Below are 22,018 nucleotides of genomic sequence, written 5' to 3'. Positions count from 1 at the left end.
TACATACATACACATACAGGGTGCGATGGGTAAATTGTTGCCATTTTATATTTCTAATTTCACGCATGTGCATTGTTTGTTTTTGATTTTGTCCACTACACAGTGTGGAGCTGGCAGAAACGTTAGCACACCGGGCGAAATGCTTAGCCGTATTTCGTCTGCCGCTACGTTCTGAGTTCAAATTCTGCCGAGGTCGACTTTGCCTTTCATCCTTTCGGGGTCGATTAAATAAGTACCAGTTACGCACTGGGGTCGTTATAATCGACTTAATCCGTGTTTGTCTGTCCTTGTTTGTCCCCTCTGTGTGTAGCCCCTTGTGGGTAGTAAAGAAATAACACAGTGTAGTAGGGTCAGTTGGGTACTGTGCGTAACAATGACAGCACCATGATGTAATTCTCTCTGTCAGAAATTTGGAAATAGCATACTGTACTGCTTGGCATTCATTATGGAAGCTCCAATACAAACATTTCAGAGTGAGTGTCAATCTAAGAATAGTGCAATCTGAGGGCATGTACCGAGAGTGATAAATATCAAACATCCAGTCAACATCATGGTGTTTGGAGTGATCACTAGTGATGGCGACATTATGCCTCCATTCATCTCTCCACATGGCCTCAGATTCAACACAGAAGTCTACATGAAGTGCCTTGAACAGGTAGTGCTGCTGTGGGTCAAGAGGGTGGCTGCTGGAAGACCCTATGTCTTGCAACAGGACTCTGCACCATGCCACACAAGAAGGAGAACCCAGTCATGGCTGTCAGACAATTTCTGCGACCTCATCACCCCAACCTATGGCCACTTAACTCCCCACACTGCAAGCCCCTTGATTATTATATGTGGGGAGCAGTTCAGCAAGAAACCAACAAAACTCCTTGTAACACCGAAGATAAACTGAAGGCAAGGATTAAGGCAGCATTCACAACCAGATGACCATCCAGAAGAGTTACAGAAAGCCTTGGTTGAAGCCAATGGCGATTGTATTGAATAAATTTACTCTTTAGTATTTCAAGATATCTTTACGTAATTTTGATAAATATATCTGTTAAAATGAGATGTCAGTGTTATTTTCATTTTGCGTAATTTATATGTATATGTATATATATACATATTCTACCTTCCACCCTGCACTTTTCTTGTGCGTATATAGATGTGTATATGGAATTTTTTGTGCACGTATGTGGCTGTGTGCGTGTGTGCGGGTATGTGCGTATATAGACGTGTGTGTGCGTGCATGCGATTTTGTGCGTATATAAATGTGTTTTACTCTTATTGCTTACCTTCTGCACTTTTTTTTACACATTTTTCTGTATTTTGCCTTTAGCCCTATATTTTCTTGTACATGTGCATATGTAGATGTGTGTATGAACCTTTTTTGTAAGAGTGTGTGCGCGAGCGTGTATGCAGGTATGTATATATTTGTTGGCGAATGTATGGGTGAGGATGTGTGTTTGAAATGAGGGTGGATGAGTATATGCATTTAGGTACATGTACGTGGGTTGTCAAGTGATGGTGGGTGGACAAACACAGACACACAAAGACATAAATGCATGCATATATATCTATATAAATATATATATATACACATATATATATATATATATATATATATATATATATATATATACACACACATCTGGTTTCACCAGTCCTCAGTCAAATTGTCCAACCCATGCTAGCATGGAAAGTGGACGTTAAACGATGATGATGATGATGATGATGATGATATATATATATATATATATATATATATATATACATACGATGGACTTCTTCCAGTTTCTGTCTGCCAAATCTACTCACAAGGCTTCAGTCAGCCTGAGGCTATAGACACTTGTCTAAGGTGCCATGCAATGGGACTGAACCTGGAACCATGTGGTTGAGAAGCAACCTTTTGCCACACAACCAATGCCTGTGTATATACATGCATACACACTAGTTTATGTGTGTCTGTGTTTCCTTGTCTTCAGATCACATGAGAGTTCTAAATGGGTGTCACTGTTCAACATAGCAGTGACCTTCTTTTGGCATCATCTGTGTAAACGTGTCCAGCAATGGTGAAATATTACCTGGGAGACAGGTGACTATTGGTGTGAGGAAGGGTATCTACCTGTAGAAAACTTGCCACAGTGAACTTTGTCTAACTTACGAAGATATGCAAAGGTTGACATTAAATGTGTGTTCTTATATATATATATTGATATACATATATATATATCTGCCTACATTTGTATATGTGTATGTGTATAGTATATGTTTCTCTTCTGTGCATATATACTTATATGTATATATATATATATATATATATGTGTGTGTGTGTGTGTGTGTGTGTGTGTGTGTTCCTTGAAATACTAAAGAGTAAATTTATTCAATAAAATCACCATTGGATTCAACCAAGGCCTCCACACAACTTTGGAATATCTTGCAACTCTTCTGGATGGTCTCCTTGTTTAAGTTGGTGAATGCTGCCATAATCTTTGGCTTCAGTTCATCTTTGGTGTTGCAAGGAGTTTGTTGGTCTCTCACTCAACTGCGCCCCACATGTAATCAAGGATGTTGCAGTGTGGGGAGTTAGGTGGCCAAATGTTAGGGGTGGTGTGGTCGCAAAAATTTTCTGACAGCCATGACTGGGTTCTCTTGCTTATGTGGCATGGTACAGAGTTCTTTTGTCAAACATAGGGTCTTTCAGCAGCCACCCTCTTCACCCACAACAGCACTACCTCTTCAAGGCACTTGACGTAGACCTCCGCGTTGAGTCTGAGGCTGTGTGGGATGATGAATGGAAGCATAACATTACCATCACTAGTGTTCTCTCCAAACACCATGATGTTGACTGGATGTTTGATTTTTATCACTCCCAGTGCATGTCTTCAAATTGTTCTTTGCTCAGATTGACACCCAAGCACTCTGAAATGTTTTGAGCTCCCAGTGCGTAGTGGAGCTACCAGTGTGTATTGGAGCTCCTGGTGTGTATTGGAGCTCCTGGCATATATTGGAGCTCCTAGCATTTTAGAGCTCTTGGTGCAAATGCCAAGCAGTACAGCATGACGTTTCCAAATTTCTGGCAGACTGAAATGTATCATGGTACTGTTTTTCTCACAGATGGTGACCAACTGACCTTACTATACTGTTAAGAAAATCAAAAACAAACATTGCACATTTGCGAAATTAATAATATAATATGGTGACAATTTACTCATTGCATCCTCTGTGTGTTATGTGTGTGTGTGTTATGAGTGTGTTTGTGTGTATGTGCTTACATACACACACACACACACACTTATAAATTCACATGTACTCCCATCCACATATGCATGTGCAAGCACACACACACTAATGCACATATGCATGTATATGGGAAAAGACACATGTGCATTCATTTCTGGGTCTGCTTACTTCAGGCACTTCTAGAACTTGTGTAAGTTCCATTACCATCATCAGTCTGTTGTTAAAATGTAATAACCGCTTAATCAAACTCATTCAATTGAGACATATTTATTAATGTTGGAATTTGCCTCTAGCAAATATAATATATCTCTATATGTCTGTACATGTTGCGACATCAAATCTCTGTATGTACCTATGTTTGTAAATAATGTATATTTTGGGTTTGCATTTATATATATATATATATATATATATATATATATATATAATATATACACACACCCATATATATATATATATACATACATGTATGTAAATTACATTATAAATTATTCATAAGCACCACCTGATTTTATACACACACAAATGAACATGTGTACTTATATACACACAGCCACACACACACACACACTCGTTACTGCAAGTAAAATAGATTCAATAGGTTATTGTATAAAACTACGTTTACAATTTTTGAAAAACATTACAGAATAATTGTAACATTATAATTCCTTCATTGTTGCTTTTCTTTTTTGATATTTATTTCAATTGTCACAATTTATTCTAACAGCTGAATTAAAAATGTCTTAAATTCCGTGAAAGAATTCATTGAAGTTGCCTGTAAGTTTTTAAATAGCTTTGTGATCCTCTTATAGTATAATTTGAAATTAGATAGCTGGTTTTAATAGGCATTTAAAATCATACTATCTTGTGGAATATCTTTCGTTGCTTGCACATTTAAAGTTTTAGCTAAAAAAAAAAAAAGGCAATGCTTTGTACTTTTTTCATTGTTAGTTATAAATTTGTTAATCATGTAAAAAATGCATAGAAATATGTGAAAATGTTTTTGTGGATGTGATCGTATGAAATAATAAGGGAGTTTACAATTTAATAAAATAATTTGCAATATACTTTTCATTTTATTTGTTTCTTTTTATCAAATCCTAGAATGAGTTGAACTCTGATATTTGCTATCAAAGGATTGAAAAAAAAAATCTGTTGTGCTCTGTTGCATCAAACATCTGCAGATCTACTGTGGTATCATCCCTTAACCCTTTAACATTTAAACCGGCATATCCAGCCCAGATATTCTAACGGAATAGCTATGTGATTATGCATGATTTATTTATTCAAGACAGGGTGTGTTTATGAGCATTATATATGACAGAATAATCTGACTGCTTAAAGGTGAAATAATGCTGATAATAATAATGGTTTCTGACTTAGGCACAATGCCAGCAAAGGGAGTTAGTCAATACCCAGTACTTGACAGGTACTCAATTTTATTGACCCCCACTGGGATGAAAAACAAAGTTGACATCAACAGGATTTGAACTCAGAATGTAAAATGTGAGAAATACAACACCACCGGGCATTTTTTGTGACATTCTAACGATTTTGCCATTCCACCATCTGTGATAATGTTTTCTACTATAGGCACAAGGAAATTTTGGGAGAGTGGGATTTGTTGATTACATTGACCCCAGTACCTGACTGGTACGTATTTTATTGACACTGAAAGGGTGAAATCTAAAGTTGATCTTGGAGGAATTTGAACTTGAAATGTAAAGGTGGAAGAAATGCCTATAAGCATTTTCTCCACATTAGACTATGGCCATCCTGCGGCACTATCTTGAATTTTTAGTCAAATGGAATGACCCCAGTACTTGTTTTTCTTTGAACCTGGTATTTATTCTATTAATCTCTTTTGCTGGACCGCTAAGTTACAAGAATGTAAAAGTAAATACTAACACTAGTTGTGAAGCAGAGGTGGAAGATTAAACAGACACAGTAACACACACAACCACACATATATATATGATGGGCTTCTTTCAGTTTCTATCTACCAAATCTACTCACAAGGCTTTGGTTGGCCCAAGACTATAGCAGAAGTAGAAATATAACCAATTTATTGTATATAGATTTTAACAATAAAATTTTGTATGGACCCCCAAGAACCATATGAGCTCTGGTTGAGAATCACTGGTTTACACCATTAACTTCAATATTTATTTAACTGGTAGTTTATTTTATCAACCATGGAAGAATGAAACATAAAATGACCTTGGTAGGATTTGAACTCTGAACACAGAGAAGAAATCTTCACTAATGATCCTGTCAATCTGCTATCCAAATTATTAACAATAAGTTTCTTAGTTACATCAAAAACCACAAATCTTATTTCGGGAGAGATTTCTTTCAAGCTCATACTTTCATAAGATTGTTAACAATTTTAAGTTAAGTCATTTTATTACAATAATTACAATTTTAAATGCAAATAAATACTTGATTTTTATATCTTTTTACTATCTCTGTATTTAGGCTGTACTATTATTGTATGTGTGTCAGTAAAATTTTACAATTTTTACAAATTTTAAGTAGAAACATTTTGTTTGGAATGTAGTAATTTAATGTATTAAACGCAGGCATGATTTTGTGGTAAGAAGTTTTCTTTCCAACCACTAGGTTCCAATGTGTGGCACCTTGGGCAAGTGTTTTTACTATAGCTATGGGCCAACCAAAGCCTTCTGAGTGGATTTGGTAGACAGAAACTGAAAGAAGCCCGTCGTATGTATGTGTGTTTGTGTTTGTGTTTGTCCTCCACCACTGCTTGACAGTTGGTGGTGGCTTTTTATATCTCCACAACTTAGCAATCTGGCAGAAGAGACTGATAGAATAAGTACCAGGCTTTAAAAAAAAAATAAATGGTGCCTCAGCATGGCCACAGACCAGTCACTGAAACAAGTAAAATGTAAAGAAAAGATAAATAATCAGAAGGATGTAAACTACTCGCTTTTACCTTTGAAATGCAATATTTTATGAAGATAAAACAAAACAAAGCAAAAACAAAAGCAAAAAAATATTTAGTTTACTCTGTAATATTAAAAAAACCAAACAAAAACTAGCTGAAACTATTTATTTATGAAGCAGTCTCTTTCATACCTAAGAGGAATCAGACATAACAATACATTAGAAATAGTGTGATTAAAGAAATAGCAACAGATGTATTTCTTACACATCGCTAATATGTCATTGTTTTCTGTCCTTGCATTTTGTTTCCTTTGAAAAATTTATCATCATTGAAAACTTGAATAATTCTGATGAGATTGATTCTATTTCACCTGAAAATGGTTAATTAAATCTTCAACTTGTATTTAGTAAATTTGTTTCTGATGATGTGTTTAGTTTCCATTAAAAAAAAAATATACAAACACAAATGTAAAATTTCTATATCTTAACAAATCCTGTGCTTTTCTTTCGGTTTATGAGCTTGGCAGTTTTAATGTTAACCATCTTGCCATTTAAAATGAATAAAAGGGAATTTATGGTTGTTATATTTTTTAAAAAAATATTTTATTGTTATTTTTCCAGTAATTAAGAGTGTTTGTTTGAGTTTAGCCAATTAGTTTCTGCTATGAAAGCTTATGAAAAATTTTTTTGTTTCACTGTATATAAGTTGCCACAGATGAAAGAAGAAGCTAATTATTAACTTAATAATACCAGCTGTAGATTTTACTAGAACTTTAAACATGTACAAATTAACAGGAATTTTGTATAATTTGTCTAAATTTCAAAAAGAAAACAACTAACTGTCTTTTGTCTTTTCAAAAGAAAACTTAAACAAAAAAACTGCAGTAAATAAAGTTGTGATGATTTTAAATACTGTCTGGCTTATTTTGCCATTTATTTGTTTTGTAAATATTCTTTTAATTGAAACTGTTTTAAGATGATGAATTTGGAAAAGAGCACTTGTCCCTCTGTATTAAATATTTATCATTTCAATTTCGTCCCACCTTATTGCTTGTAAGACATCACACTATGCTTCACAAATTATTCTATGCCTCATTTAAACTGAAGCGTTCGGCCCTTTTGACAGTACTCTTTTAAGGCTGTCTGACAGCCTTAGGTTTTATAATGCAAAACCTCCAGTTTTCAAGTGTTAATAGTCAAGTAACAAACCTTCAATCATAACACTAAAAACTGGTTCCTGTGTCTGAAATCTTATCTTAATCAAATAAAAGTTATTTAGCTAAACCCTTCCGTATTCAAGTTTATTTAATTATTAAATTAACTATAATACACAGCAGGTAGTATACTTTGTTTGAAATATGATCACCAGAGCATTTTAAGTTTACATAAGAAAGCATACACGCACACACATACACATCTGCAAGAGAACATTGCTGATAAGTATGTTTTGATTGATGTATTGATACTGCTTCTACTGCTGCTTACTTATACATTGTTGCTGTAGTCTCCTCTAGAACATATACAATCTAAGCATGACTTCATGAAACACTTATAAAAAAAGGAAAAAAAGAAAAAAAAAAGGATAGAAAGACTATTGAAATGCTTCATATGTTTATGTAAAAATTAATATTCTTTCATTTGTCCCGAATGTATTCAGTGTTATATCATCTAATACAAACTGGAATATTAAGGTTTGTTGTATTAATGTTACAGCTGTCTCATGAAATACTGTTTTTAGTCTCAATGAATGATTGAGGAAGATAAAACATAAAAATTATAGATTTCTTATACATTCTATGGTGTGCTTAAATATAAATTTTTTTCCTCGACATTCTTTACCTTTAAAATAGTAATCGCAGATTTTTTGAAACATGTTGTGAAGGTATTAATTTTAATTAGCTTTATTTTTTTTAATTATAATTTTAATAAGCTTTCTAACTTTATCATATGTAACATCACAAAATGGCTCTTTAATATTACAAAATACTTCAAAATTATTTTCAACACCAAATCGTTGACATATTTTTTTTTTATTATTATTCATTAACCTGTGAATGACAGTTTTGTTTTTTTCTTTTTTAAAGATCTGTAATTCTGTTTAAAAATTGAATTATGTACAGTCTTAGATATCTTATTGATCTTGTTAAAGTTACTAGAAGCTTTCAGAGATGAAGAAAAGGAAAACAAAAACAAAAAACAATCATCCAAGACAGTAATGACTTTGAATAATTTAAGCAAAAATAGTGTGTAAATGATACAGAACTTTAGCAGTTTGCTGTACATTTGCTATGTTGTTTTAATTATTCCTACACATTTACTTCAAAATGCACAGAAATTGCAAGGTATACATAGCAGACTGAACTTAGTTTAATTAATATTCCCTGGTAGTTCCACCTTAACAAATCTACCTGAGGCTACTTTCACAGAGTCCTTTTGTCTAAAGATTATTATGACATTTACTTAATATCATAACTACAACATCGAGAAATAGCTTTCAGGTATTGACATAGAGGGTGTGAAACGAAAAAAAAAAAAATGTAAATCTGTCTTATTTTCAAATTATAGCATAGTTGGCTTTACTCACATCATTAGTTTGAGAGGAAGAATTTACATCGCTTTGATTGCATCTAGCCTCACCTTAAATATAACATTGCTCTTTTTTTTAATACATTTCTTTCTCTCCTCTACTCAAGTTTGATGTCTCTTTCAAAATCATCTCCTAGTAGTCTACACATCCAGTTCTTTGTTCTGAGGAATATGGAACTTTCTCTATTTCTGCTTAAACATGTTGCTTAAATATCATGAAATGATTTAAATTACACACACACACACACATAAAAAAAAATATATATATAAAGATATTTAAACATGTAACTTTTTGCATGTATATATTATTCCTTTCAAAGAAAGTCTTAGTTGTGAAAGGGATATTCCAGACATCTTTGGGTTTTAAGTTTTGCTCCAAAGTAAGTAAATGCAAGTCTGTATCAGTATGTGTATATATGCATGTGTGTATATCTGTGTCTGTATGTATGCTTGTATGCATGTAGTTCTCTGTTTGTGTGTGTGTGCATTTGTGTATCTGTGTTTGGATGTCTCTGTGTATGTATGTGTGTGTGTGTGTGTGTGTGTGTGTGTGTGTGATGTAATTTCTTTAAGTTTTTTATCTCTGTCATTCCATAATTTTATGAGCCAAACAACTTAAATACTGAAAGAATTTCAAGACAGTGATCAAAATAGTTATTTCATTTGCCTAAAATGAACAAAATTTTTCATGCAGGCAAAAGTTTTTTGATTTAGGAAATAAATTCATAATTCAAAATCTCCTATTATTCTTTCTACAAAACTATCAAATATTATAATCGGCAGAGAGTTTAAAGTCCTTTGTTGATTACATTTATTTACTTCCTTCTAAATTAACAATTTCATGCATACATTTAAACTGTTTTTCTGCATTGGTATGAATCATTTGGAAAATTATTCATTAAAGTGAAAGTTTCTGAGAAGTGGCTATTGAAAAAAACCTTTAAGTGAATCCTTACTTTCAGAAATATTTTCTGAGAACAGGAGCTGTTTTAACAAGTTATATATTTATGTGAAGGTAAAACCATAACTATGACATTAATGAAAACGTTCTTTTGATTTCAGTGTGTTAAATATTCATTTTACTTTGTAGTGTATTTTCTTTAAATTTAATTTCTACAGTGTGAAATATATTTTGATCAGAACACACACATACAGACTAAAACAATTCTACTTAAAATACTTATAGATATTTTATACATAGTTTTGATTTTGTAGATAAAGGCCAACTAGAAATAGAAAGGAAATTGTATTAATAAGTGTTCTATTTATACACCATTTTAATAGAAATACCTTGAAAAGTTTATTGATCATGACATAGGGGTTAAAATCATTATTGTTGTTGTAACAATTACTAAAATCTGCTCCAAGTTTCTATTAACTTCATTTTTTTTTCTTTTTTAATGTTGATATATTTTTATTGTTATTCTTGTGGTAGTATTGCTAATATTTCTGGTGCTGGCTTTTTCTTTTTTTTTTGAGGAGTTTATCTGTCTATTTGTTGTTGAAGAATTCATGGTGGCTGCTCTTCATAGATTATATAGTTTTGTCATGAATTAATTTTAATCCACTTGAATAATATGATAAAGAATTGAAATAATTTAGTTGATAAATTTTATGTGGAATTATTTTGCTCTACTTCATTAATCTTTGAATTTGAAATCCAAGATGTTTCTAGTTTAAAAAAAAAGTAAAATTTATAGTTGTAATTTAAATGGATAAAATGTAAATGTGACTTTATTTTTATTTTATTGCAAGAAAACTACTTTCCATAGGATTATTTTTGTTTTCCTTTTCTACTTGTAATAATTTTAGATATTCAAGATATTACATCAATCAGTTGCCATAAAGCTTTTGACATCTGTATCTAGTAGTTACACTTTGTGAGGCTTCGTCAGTCATTTTACTTATGTCTTTAAACACCTTTGTGTCCTATTAAAATTTGTATTTATTGTGTATGTAAGTTTAAATGTTTTGCACTTTAGAAACACACCAGATGCATCAAGTCATTTTGTAAATTCTTCCTCACCACTTTTACAAGTTTCCTACACTGATATGAGTTAGAAGTATCTTCTGAACAAGTTCTTCCTATTCACTCTTAACCATTTTCATTTCAACAAAATGATCCAATTTAACTGCAACATTTAAAATTTCTCCATAGTCTAACTCTAATTTACCTTTCCATATTCAACTTTCTGCACTTTTTCTACTTGATATATAACATTCTTTTGAAAGTTTTGCAATAATTAAGATACATACCAATATGTCCCTCAATATCTGCACTGAAAAAAAAAAAAATTATAAAAATTAAAAAAAGGGAAATAGAAACAAAACAAAAAGAGAAATTGATTAAAATCTAGAGATGCTTTAAAAATCAATTTCCCATTAGAATAAAATTTCAATATTTCTTTTTTTAAAAAAAAGTAAATTTCATTCACTAATTTTAAATATAAAGTTAAGTGGTTCTCCTTAATTCTAAAGTGATATTTTATATTCATTTTTGTCAGAAAGAAAATTTAAAGATTAATAATAAACATACATTGTATTCAATAGAGGCTTACTAATTTTAATATTTGGTATCCTTATGAAGTAGAAGAACTGAGGCACAACAATATTTATATGCTAACAAAATCACTACATTTTTTTTTATAGGCATCTCATTATTTTGAATTATTTATCATACAGCTTGAAGTCAGGTAGTTTACGATCGTTATAGTTTTCTGTTACGTTGGCCGTCAGATATAAAGTTTGTTTGTTTCTCATTTGTCTTAAGTTTCATTTATGTATAATTTTAACAAAAGACTTTTATTACTGCTACTACTTCTATTATTACTACTACTGTTGCTACTCTGTAAAATGCAAAAAAATGTTGCTGTTGTATCTCAGAGTTCACTTTGATGAATGAACTTTTCAGAGCATTTAATGTTCAGACTATAGTTACACATGTGCACATGCATGCATATACACGCAAACATATGTATGTATTACGCACACACGCACACACACACACACATGTATTTATATATTACACACAAACAGGCATACAGTTAAAAAATGAGCTTATCGAAAATAAATAATAATGATGTTGATACTGAAGCATATTGCAAACCTGTTACTGTTTCCCAGTCTAAGCACTGTGATGATTTTATACATAGAAAAACAAAAGCAGTACATATATATATATATATATATATATATATATATATATATATATATACATATTACATATTATTCTTTTCTTATTTTACTTGTTTCAGTCATTTGACAGCGGGCATGCTGGAGCACTGCCTTGAGAGATTTTAGTCGCACAAATTGACCTCAGACCTTTTTTTTTTTTAAAGCCTAGTATTTATTTTATCACTCCCTTTTGCTGAACTGCTAAGTTATGGGGATGTAAATACACCAAAACCGGTTGTCAAGTGGTAATGGGGGACAAACGCAGACACAAAGACGCACATAAATATATACATATATACGATGGGCTTCTTTCAGTTTCCATCTACCGGATCAGCTAAGAAGGCTTTGGCCGGCCTAAAGCTATAGTTGGAGACACTTGCCCAAGGTGCTACGCGGTGGGACTGAACCCAGAACCATGTGGTTGGGAAGCACACACACACATATACATGTATGTATATGTGTGTGTGTGTGTGTGTTTATATATGTATATATGTATATATATATATATATATATATATATATATACACACAATTAAACCTTAGGAGAGGCATTATGCCGGTAATATATATATATATATATATATATATATATATATATATATATATATATATATATATATATATATATATATATATATATATATATATGTACATATATATCATGTAAGTAAAAGCAAGAATTTCGTATGGAGGTTGATATTAGTATCACTGTGTTTTTATACTGTTTTATAAGAGCATGTAATTTCATGTTTAAAAGGTATTCCTCTGAGTCTAGGAATGAAATGTTTACTGTTTTTCTTCTTCTTCAAGTGAGATATAACAATGAAATTATCTAAATGCACATTATATATTCAGGCCATATGTCTATCTTTACGGCTTGCCCTTGTTAGCTGATGCTAATAAAGAGATTGAAATGCTTCCTAAATGAGTTTTAACTCATGTGCTTTTGACTTTTATTAAACATTTCAAGAAATAATTTATAGTTTGAAATTGGTTTAATTAAACTTATTAAAGTCCTCACAAAAAAAATTTTGCATTTTTTTTTTCTTTTAATATTTCTCTCTTTTCATTCTAAGAGTGGTTAAAGCTTTAAGCTGCTAGTGTATCAAAAATAATGATAAATAAAAGCAAAATAAAAGGAAGTAAAAAAAAAACAAACAAAAGAACATAGAATTCAATCTACAGCACTAAGTTGTCTGCTCATCATCAGTGTTCCATTTGAAGAATTCTCTATCATCTTCTGTAAATCTTCTTTGCTTCTTGTACAAATGAACTTTACATCTACACCGATACTAATCAACCTACCAAATTCTCCTCTTTTGCCTTTACCAACATTGTGTATGTGTGTGTGTGCACTTTTACCCTTCCTGCTTGTCTTTGCATATAAATTCTTTGTTACACTTGTCTGCTAACTTTTTTTTTTTTTTACTTTCATAAAACCAAGCCTATTCATATTAACCATGTCTCAGTTTTTAAATCTCAGTTTCTGTGGGAGCAGGTCTCTTTTTAAATATGAAACTTTCATGCAACCACAATGTCACAATATCTGACCGATTCTGCCTTAGCATACTAAAACTCCTACTATCACAGAATATATACTATTATGTTACTGTCTTATAATTTGCACAAGCAACATTTCCAGGTAATGCTTTCTGTCATGAATTTCGTTGAATTACAAGTAAATTGGCCCATAGAAATTGCAGAGGAATAAATTGAAGATATTTTAATTTGATAAAAAACAATACTGGTTCAATATGTAGTATGATATAGTATAAACCTATAATAAAGTTTAGTGTAAGAAACAACTCGATTGTTTTGGCTAGAAAGGTTTACTTTCCAATAGTGAATGTTACTGATGCTGTAAGCATTAACTTGGGATAATTTTTTTTTTCTTTAGGAAATGGTAAATCTTTATTTCTCTATATTTCTTACAAAAAACATCTAAGTAGTATTATTAATTCAGAGAAAAAATAACAAAAAGTAAAGTACTAAAACACTAAAATCTCTGCTAATTTCTTCTTTATGTCCTATTTTAATCATTTTACAGTTTAGGATAATCTTAGCCATTTTATTTTTACGTAACCAAGCAACTAAGTACCAGTAGCATATTTCATTCTAAATAAACTAAAATGCAGAAGAAATATTTGACCTGCAGAATTTAAAGTTTGCTTCATATTGATGTCTGGTCATTTGGAATCATCACTTGTAAAATTGTCTTGCATTGCAAATCAATCTGGATTTATTTGTACATCGGAAAAATAATGCTTCCTTTGTAAATATATACATATACATATAATAATTTCATGCTCTTTCTGTCTGTCTCTATCTATCGATCTGTCTGTCTGTATGCATGCGTACTCACACTCACATATACAGTTCGCAAATGCTTGTACACTCTATGTGTACCTTTCACCTACATGTATATGCGCATTTACAGTAAATTACTTGATAATTAATGATTGTTAAAGTGGCATGAAGTTTTGGTCACATTGGTCTTAATATCGTGAGCAGGAACACAGTAAATGTCTATTGTGTAAAAATTAATGTCTGTATAGTTCGGAGTCTGATACCTTATATGTTCAAGCATAACACTTGCTTTCTAAATTAAGCATGATGATCTCTTGGCAAAGTGCTTTTATTTTTTTTTTCTCCAGGCTGTATATCACTATACAGGGTTTTGAGTTAGTAAGCCTACTTCATTAACTAGCTTAATACACCTCTCAGTGATAATTGACAAATAAAGTTGAGGATGTTGGCTATGGAAAACTTGTAAAAACCTAATGAAATATCATCTCCCAGTCCTAAATATCTAATGCCTTGTGCTTACTTGGAGAATTCATACTCACACCTTTAGCAGAGCAAAAATCATCTAACTGGAAGTCGACAGTTATTCGTTACTTTATTTGCATGGCTATTGCAATTTTGCCGCATTTTAATTGTAGTTCCTTCAGTTGTTATGAAGCTTTGAAGTATTGTGCATAGCAGAAGTTGTAAGTTGAACAGTATGTAAAGCTATTTAAATGAAGAATTAAAACAAGAGCTGTAGAACTTGTTAAGAATTTATTGCATATTCACATATTCTCTATGATAACTGCTTACTTCTAGGTCAACTAGGCTATTTGATTGAATAGTCTTGTATATTAAGAATTGTCTTTGTCAATGACAGTGTAGTCCAAGTAAAGGAACCTTAACTATGGATTTTTATGTTTGGGAAGCTAATACACAACCAACTTGACTAAATGTAGTTCTTCAATATATATTAAAAGCTGATTATTAACAATAATTTGGGTTTAAAGTGCTAAAGCCTTGCACTAGAAAATTCAATTATTCATTTTGTTTTATTATTTCTATTTTGAGTAAGTTTCATTTTCTATGAAACAAAACTTTCATATTGTGCATTAAGGAAAACCTATCCTAACATTAATGCCATAAGCTGATCTTTTTAGTTTTTATAGCTTAAGTATTATGAACTTAAGCATATCATTAAATACGATACAATATAAAAATTGTAAAGATAAACTGTATAGCAGAGAGACTTCATATCAATTTATCAAGATATTGAATGAAAATATAATTTCTTGAGGATAAAAAAAAAAAATCATTGGATTACAAATTCTATATGTCTGAAGAAATTTGTTAAATAGGCTTTATGACATTTGTTGTAGCTCACTATATGAAATGATTTTTTAAAATTTTCCTAATGTTTAATTTGGTTTATTTGTTGTTTGTTTTTCTTCTGTTGAGCATGATATATTTTCATTGCATTTTGTACAATATATAAAACTGGTTGACATACTATTGGATTTAATCTTTATGCTATATTTCATGAATATTACTTTATGAAATTATAATCAACTGATTGTTTATATCTTAAAATATTACATCAGATTTTTGAAATATTTTGTATGAATTCTAAATAAAATCAAGGGCTAGACCTTTAAACGGAATGTTAATATTAAAAAGAAAGAAAATTAAGAAAATAAGAAAACAAAAAAAATAACTTTTATAATTCAGGATATTCCATTTCTAAGGTCAGTATGCCACCAGCTGTTTTGATATGGGTTGCCTGGTCTGTTTCTCATATGCTAATGACCAGTGTTTAAAATCCTTGTGGCAGCCTTCCAAGATTTTGGTGTCTCGTTTCTATTCCACAAACAATGCCTACTTACTTAGGGATTTTCTAATAAAAATAGCATATCTTGTTGAGGTCTGTTGAAGCTAAAATATGAATTGGCCCCCACCAAATAACTTTTAGACCTGGACTCCAGATGAACTATGCTACTCAGCTTAAACTAATCTATGATCATTTTACTGAAATCAATATATTGATGTTTCCATCTGACCTTGGCAAGGTTGAATAAATGCGTGCTTGTTTATGGCCATTTGGGCTTGTAACTCTACATTTTGTAGCATTTCATGTACCTCTTAATATTTGATGAGTCTAAAAGTATTGTATATGTATGTGTGTGTGTCTGTTAAATGATAATCCTCTCATTCACTGATTGTCTGAGACAACAAATACAATTTAACTGCACTAACCATGTCTAATGTTGCTATTGGCACAATTTCAAATGTGGATATATATCTCTTTCCTTAAAATGTCCAGCTTTTCAGTTAAGTTTGAAAGTTGCCTCTTGTTGTTCTGCTAGATTGTAGACAAAAGACCAGTGTTACTGACTTGTGAAAATAATTGTACTAATTAAATTATTGTCTGAATAAGTGCCAAGATGAGCAAGGAAGAAAAATGGAATGGGTGGAGGGAGAGAAAAGAGACTGTATCTGTGACCTATCACAAAGTTTACTTGAATTAAGAACTCATTGAGACCACAATACTGAGCTTTTTCACTTGGACATTTTACAGAATATTAGCATCCTAACTACCAAAACTAATAAGTTAATTCATGTAAATTAGCCGTTAAAATCTAAGTTGAGATTTCTTTTAAAGCCTTTAAAAATTACAGATTAAATGCTTTATGTGTGTGTGTGTGTGTTTGTGTGTGTGTGTGTGTGTATAAAATCTCTTCGTATATATTTCATGTTTGAATTCTTTGCTATTAATCAGTTTGATTTTAAATGTTACACCAATGCAAGTTTATTTCCAGCAATGACACAATGTAAATATTAGGGCTCTAAAGAGTAAACTACACAAATGAATAAAATTAAAAAGAAAAAGGCTTCTCAAGCTGATGTGATGAGGGAAGCTTGGGAGCTTAGTGAATTTTTTTATTTTTGAAAATTTTTTTGTTTTATTTGTTTACTGAATCAGATTTAACTTGGCAACTCTATAGTGTATATATACCAAAATAGAGTGAAATCCACATGGTAACTAAAATAAAATAGAGTGTTGAAATTGTTTGTTCATGAATAATCAATTACATTATATACATGAGAACATAAATTAAGTTGGAAATACTGGATTTTGAAGAAAAAAATAAAACACTTGATATTTGTTCATTTTTTTTTTTAGCATATTACCAGAGAATTGTCATATATTTAGAATTATTGTAGTTGACTCCTCTCTTGTTTCTGGTAACATCTTTGAATACTTGCTAATAAGTCAGCAAGATCTGTCGACTGAATACTTGTTATGTATTAAATAGAGATATATGTTCACAGATCTTGATATTCTGATTTTAGGATAATATTCATCCTGTGTTGTATATGAGGTTGTCACAGGTTAAACACTGAATTGCTAGATATAACTGGAAAATGTATAGAAATATTTGAGGAGTGTGTTTTGGTGGGTAGCTCAAAAATAGAATAAAAATTTAGATTGTTTAACTTTGTTCAGTTGTTAAGTAAACTTGGTATTTTAGAATTTTCTGCACAAGATACAATAAATACAAGGATGCCAGTACAGGGATAGCCTTGCAATACTGAGAAAATAGCTTTCGTTGTTTACTATGAAGCGTTTTATGAAGCAGACAAATAGGATAGTGACCAACTCAGTGTAGATTATGGATATTATGTTAGTAGATATTTGCAAAAATAATTCATTTACCAAACAGTCATCGGAATATGATAGATCAAGGTCAGAGCCATGCAAGTCTGACATTGAACTAAATGTTGCAGCATGATAATCAAAGAGAATAGCTGTCTATGTTTGTGTTTCTTTTCATTTCAAATGGTCCAATGGGAGTTTTCTAATGCTTAAAATTCAGTTACTGGTCAAAGGAAAGCTGTGTTCTTAATAGGAAATATTTCTTTGATGCTGTCATTTCTAATGATTTCAGAACAAATAAATAACGTAGCATCATTCCATACATCATTGTAACTGTTGCTGCAAAGACAATATTCTCTATTGATGAAATGCTATAATTCATATCAAAGAAATATATTAAGTTTTCATCATATTTTCATTTTAGAAGCAGTCATAGAAGTCCTTTTATTTTTTTTTAAGCTAGTAAGTAATACATCACCTTAAATATTTGTCTGAACATTATTTCAATTGCATTTTTTAATTTTACATAAAAAATATTTTAGCTATTTTAATGGTGATTTGAATGGAAAAAAATATTATAACTTTATTTTATTGTCTCAGACTTCATATACCTGAGAGCATAATATGTTCTATAGTATAAATGATACCAGAATGTTATCTGTCATTTGATGAGTAATGTTGATAATATACTTTAGCCCTTGTAGGTAGTAACAGATAACGTAGGTAATAACAGATGATGTTAAAAGGGTACCATAATTATAACAAATTTCATGGTGGTTATATAAAATGATGAAATGAACAGTAATTTTTCAAATATCTATTAATTAAAATGAAATTAAATAAACCAAGTTTTTCAAATGTATATTGGTCATAAATATATTATCAATAACAATACTACTGTTTAACTATGAATTAATTACAAACGTAACTTGATGTTAGCTATCATATGGTAACACTGGTTAGTGTATGTATGTGTGTGTGCGCGTGCATATGTGTGTGACTAGATAGATACACCGATAGATATCGTAATTAAGGGAGATAAATTCAATAAGATAAGAGTTATCTCCCTTTGGAGGACGGACTAACAGAGAGAGGGAGAGAGAGACAGAGAGATTTCTAATTTATGCTAATAAATAACTTACATATCTTCATACAGAATTTCTAGTAGTTAACCAAGACATCCCACACTGATATATGTCAGTGTATAATATATTTAATGTGTGATGGACTGTGTGTAGTTAACCAGCTGTTATGTTCAGCCCGTGTCCAATACCAATGCAGATGTAGGTAATTATAGGATCTTGGTTCAGTTCTTAGGACTTGTGCAGCATTTACCCCTTTCCTTTTTCTTCTTTTTACTGTAGTTGTTCATTTCAGATTTGCAAGGTGACAAATTCCTTGTGAGTTTGCCTTCTACCCTGCACCACTCAGGCAAGATAGGCTCCTTGAAGGTGAAATATTACTTGACAATGGATATGATGCAGTACTGCTGCTGCTAAGGTAGCAGCTGCCAACCTTACTGCTAGTTGTTTGTGATCTTATCACTTTCCCCTCCATATTCTCACACACATACACACACATACACACACACTCAGACACACACACATTTTATATATATATGTGTGTATACATGTGTGTCACTATATTTTTTATTATATAATTTGATTACCTACTCTATTATTGTTCTCCATGTGTACAAGACATATTATCAATCTTTATAAGATTCCAACAAATTTAGAATTAATTCCAACACTACTTCTCAGCAGCTTTTCTAATGTATATTAGTACTGTGACAAAACATGGGAGCTCTGTTAATGTGATTGTGTTTAAGATACCACCTATGTTCAAACATAATCTCATTAATTTCATCCATGCATTCACATTTCACAGAATAAAAGACTTGAATCTTTTATAGTTTATCAATTCATACAATTTGCTTTCTGAGCTTGCTCTTATGTGTTTTTACGCATCTACACATAATGCAAGTGAGTAAAACAGTGTACTTGCACAAATGTGTGTGTGTTTGTGTATTATCACTTCAATTATATATATATATATATATATATATATATATATATATATAAATAAAATCATGTGTAGGGGTGTTGTTCCATATTTCTATGAAACTATTTTTGAATTTGAATTTATAAATGGCTTGTTTTTGGATTTATATCAATCAATTTGCAAATTAAGTTTAATTTCTAATGCTTGCAACAATAATCTCTGTATATACATTCACAAACTTCCATAACTTGATGGACGTTAATTTTGATTTATTCTTAATTTCTCTTTTGAAATTAATTAAATAGACACATACACACATCATAATTTACAATTTTCATGTATGTATTCCTGTACTATTATGTGAGTGTGTGTGTCTATACATATATGTATGGGTATGTGTGAGATGTTCCTTGGTTTGATCATGTTACCATATGAATCACAGCAAGTGAAATGTGCTGAGTGTTGACATGCAGTAGTTCCTGGCTTTGTATACAGTGCAAACAAGTAGTGTAAACATTTAAGCATTGTCACTATTTTTCCAATTCTTTCTGAATTTCACATGAAATTTTTGGTCCTTCAAAATCATTTTGACATATAAGTAGACCTACCTGATTTTGGCTGTAAATTTTAGTCTCAAAAATCTGACTCATATGCTGGAAAATGCAGTCCTAGCCAAAGAGCTGATGTCTTCTGTTACTTATGCAAACATTAATGCCTGACTTATCATTCCTTTTGTAGTTCAGTGTGCACACTTTAAAAAATGTGAAGAAGATGCTTTCGAGATCTGGACACGATGTAACCTTAAACATACTGGAATCCATTCGGCAAGAAACCAGCTTCAAAATTGTTGTTTAGGTGCTCAAAGGTAATAAAATAGAGCTGGCAACACAGCAGCCAATAGAAAAGTGCCTCAGATCCCTCTGGGACACTAAAACATATGTTGTCAGGGAAAAAAAATTACAGCTCAATATAGGTGAGATTCCCAACAGCAGATGAAGCCAGGAAGCACTCCACAACAACCCTAAGGAGTAACGAACTAATCTTGGTAGCAATCTACTTTGGCCATAGAGTAGTAAGAATAAAGATAGTAGATTTGCTCCTAGTAGTAAACACTTAGCTGCCTGGTGGCAGCTGTTTTCATTGACATCGAAGACTAAATTGATATTCAATGAATCCAGAGGTTAGAGAAAGAAAATTGCTGGGCCAAGCTATTATTTCAAATGTATCACCGAAGCATGGAATATTCTCTGAACCTAAACAATATTCCAGATGACTCACAACAATTGTATGTGGCTGTTGAGTGCAGAAAGTCAAGATGGCACTTCTATGGTGACAAAAACCATCTCAAAGCTTTCTGACCACAGGAAAAAAAAAAAAAGGACACCTCCATAGCAGCAACAAAAACCGGAGCAGTTTGTGATCGCAACTGCAACAATGACAGCAGCTGCAGCACTAAAACCAACTGCAACCAAAGCAAACACTAAGGAAGCAAGAACAACAAAAACAAAGGAAGGAACATTGTCATCAACAAGTGCTATATCACAAACAACAACTGAAAGCTCCCAAACAATTAAAAGAGAACAGAAAGGACCCCCCCCCCGTTCTATGAGTCAAGTAGTGAGGGTACTGCTGCTGAGAAAGGACCCTAACAAGGATGATCACACTGATAAATCGTCAGCCCATAACTGTGCTAAATGTCGATTCCAGAATTTTGGCCAAGGTCTTGTCAAGGAGGTTGGCACTTGTCGGCAGTGGTCTGATTAGTGATGCACAAACATGTGCCATCGCAGACAGGTCTATTGACAACAACCTCCACCTCATGTAATACATCATAGAGAGGGCTGGGCAGTGGGGCGGGGTAGTCTTAATATATTTTTCATCTTCAGTTTTTTTTTACCTTTGCTCTCTTTATCCTCTTCATCTTCCTTTTTCATCAACTGTCTTCATCTTTCTGCCACCTTCTTTCATTTTGATTTTATTTTTTTGACCTTCTTGCTTTTATGTATCTTTTTTTCTTTCATTTTACTCATTCTGCTTTTCCATTTTTTTATTTTCTTATATTTTCTTGCTTCTGTTTTTTTTATTTCTATCTCCCATTTTTATTCCATCCTTCATCTTTCACTCACTCATTACTTGCCAGTTATTTATTTCACTCATTCACCTTTCTCTTACAACCATTCT

At 31.7% G+C, this 22,018-nt stretch overlaps 1 protein-coding gene across 7 annotated transcripts in view; it reads left to right on the top strand.

Annotated features, from left to right (window-relative positions):
• Positions 1-22,018, top strand: part of LOC106880698 (uncharacterized) — a 405,084-nt gene that overhangs the window by 175,805 nt on the left and 207,261 nt on the right. The window contains exon 1 of one of the 7 annotated variants that reach the window (XM_089358808.1): positions 7,686-7,823. The exons of the other annotated variants lie outside the window; for them this stretch is intronic. The gene's annotated coding sequence lies outside the window, so the exon portion shown is untranslated. Of the gene's footprint in view, positions 1-7,685; positions 7,824-22,018 lie in introns of those variants that run through there. 7 annotated transcript variants of the gene reach the window in all.

The sequence above is a fragment of the Octopus bimaculoides genome, chromosome 10, assembly GCF_046866305.1.
Source record: "Octopus bimaculoides isolate indiv1 chromosome 10, ASM4686630v1, whole genome shotgun sequence".
In the NCBI taxonomy this organism is placed as follows: Eukaryota; Metazoa; Mollusca; class Cephalopoda; order Octopoda; family Octopodidae; genus Octopus; species Octopus bimaculoides.
This window is presented reverse-complemented; position numbering and strand designations above follow the sequence as displayed.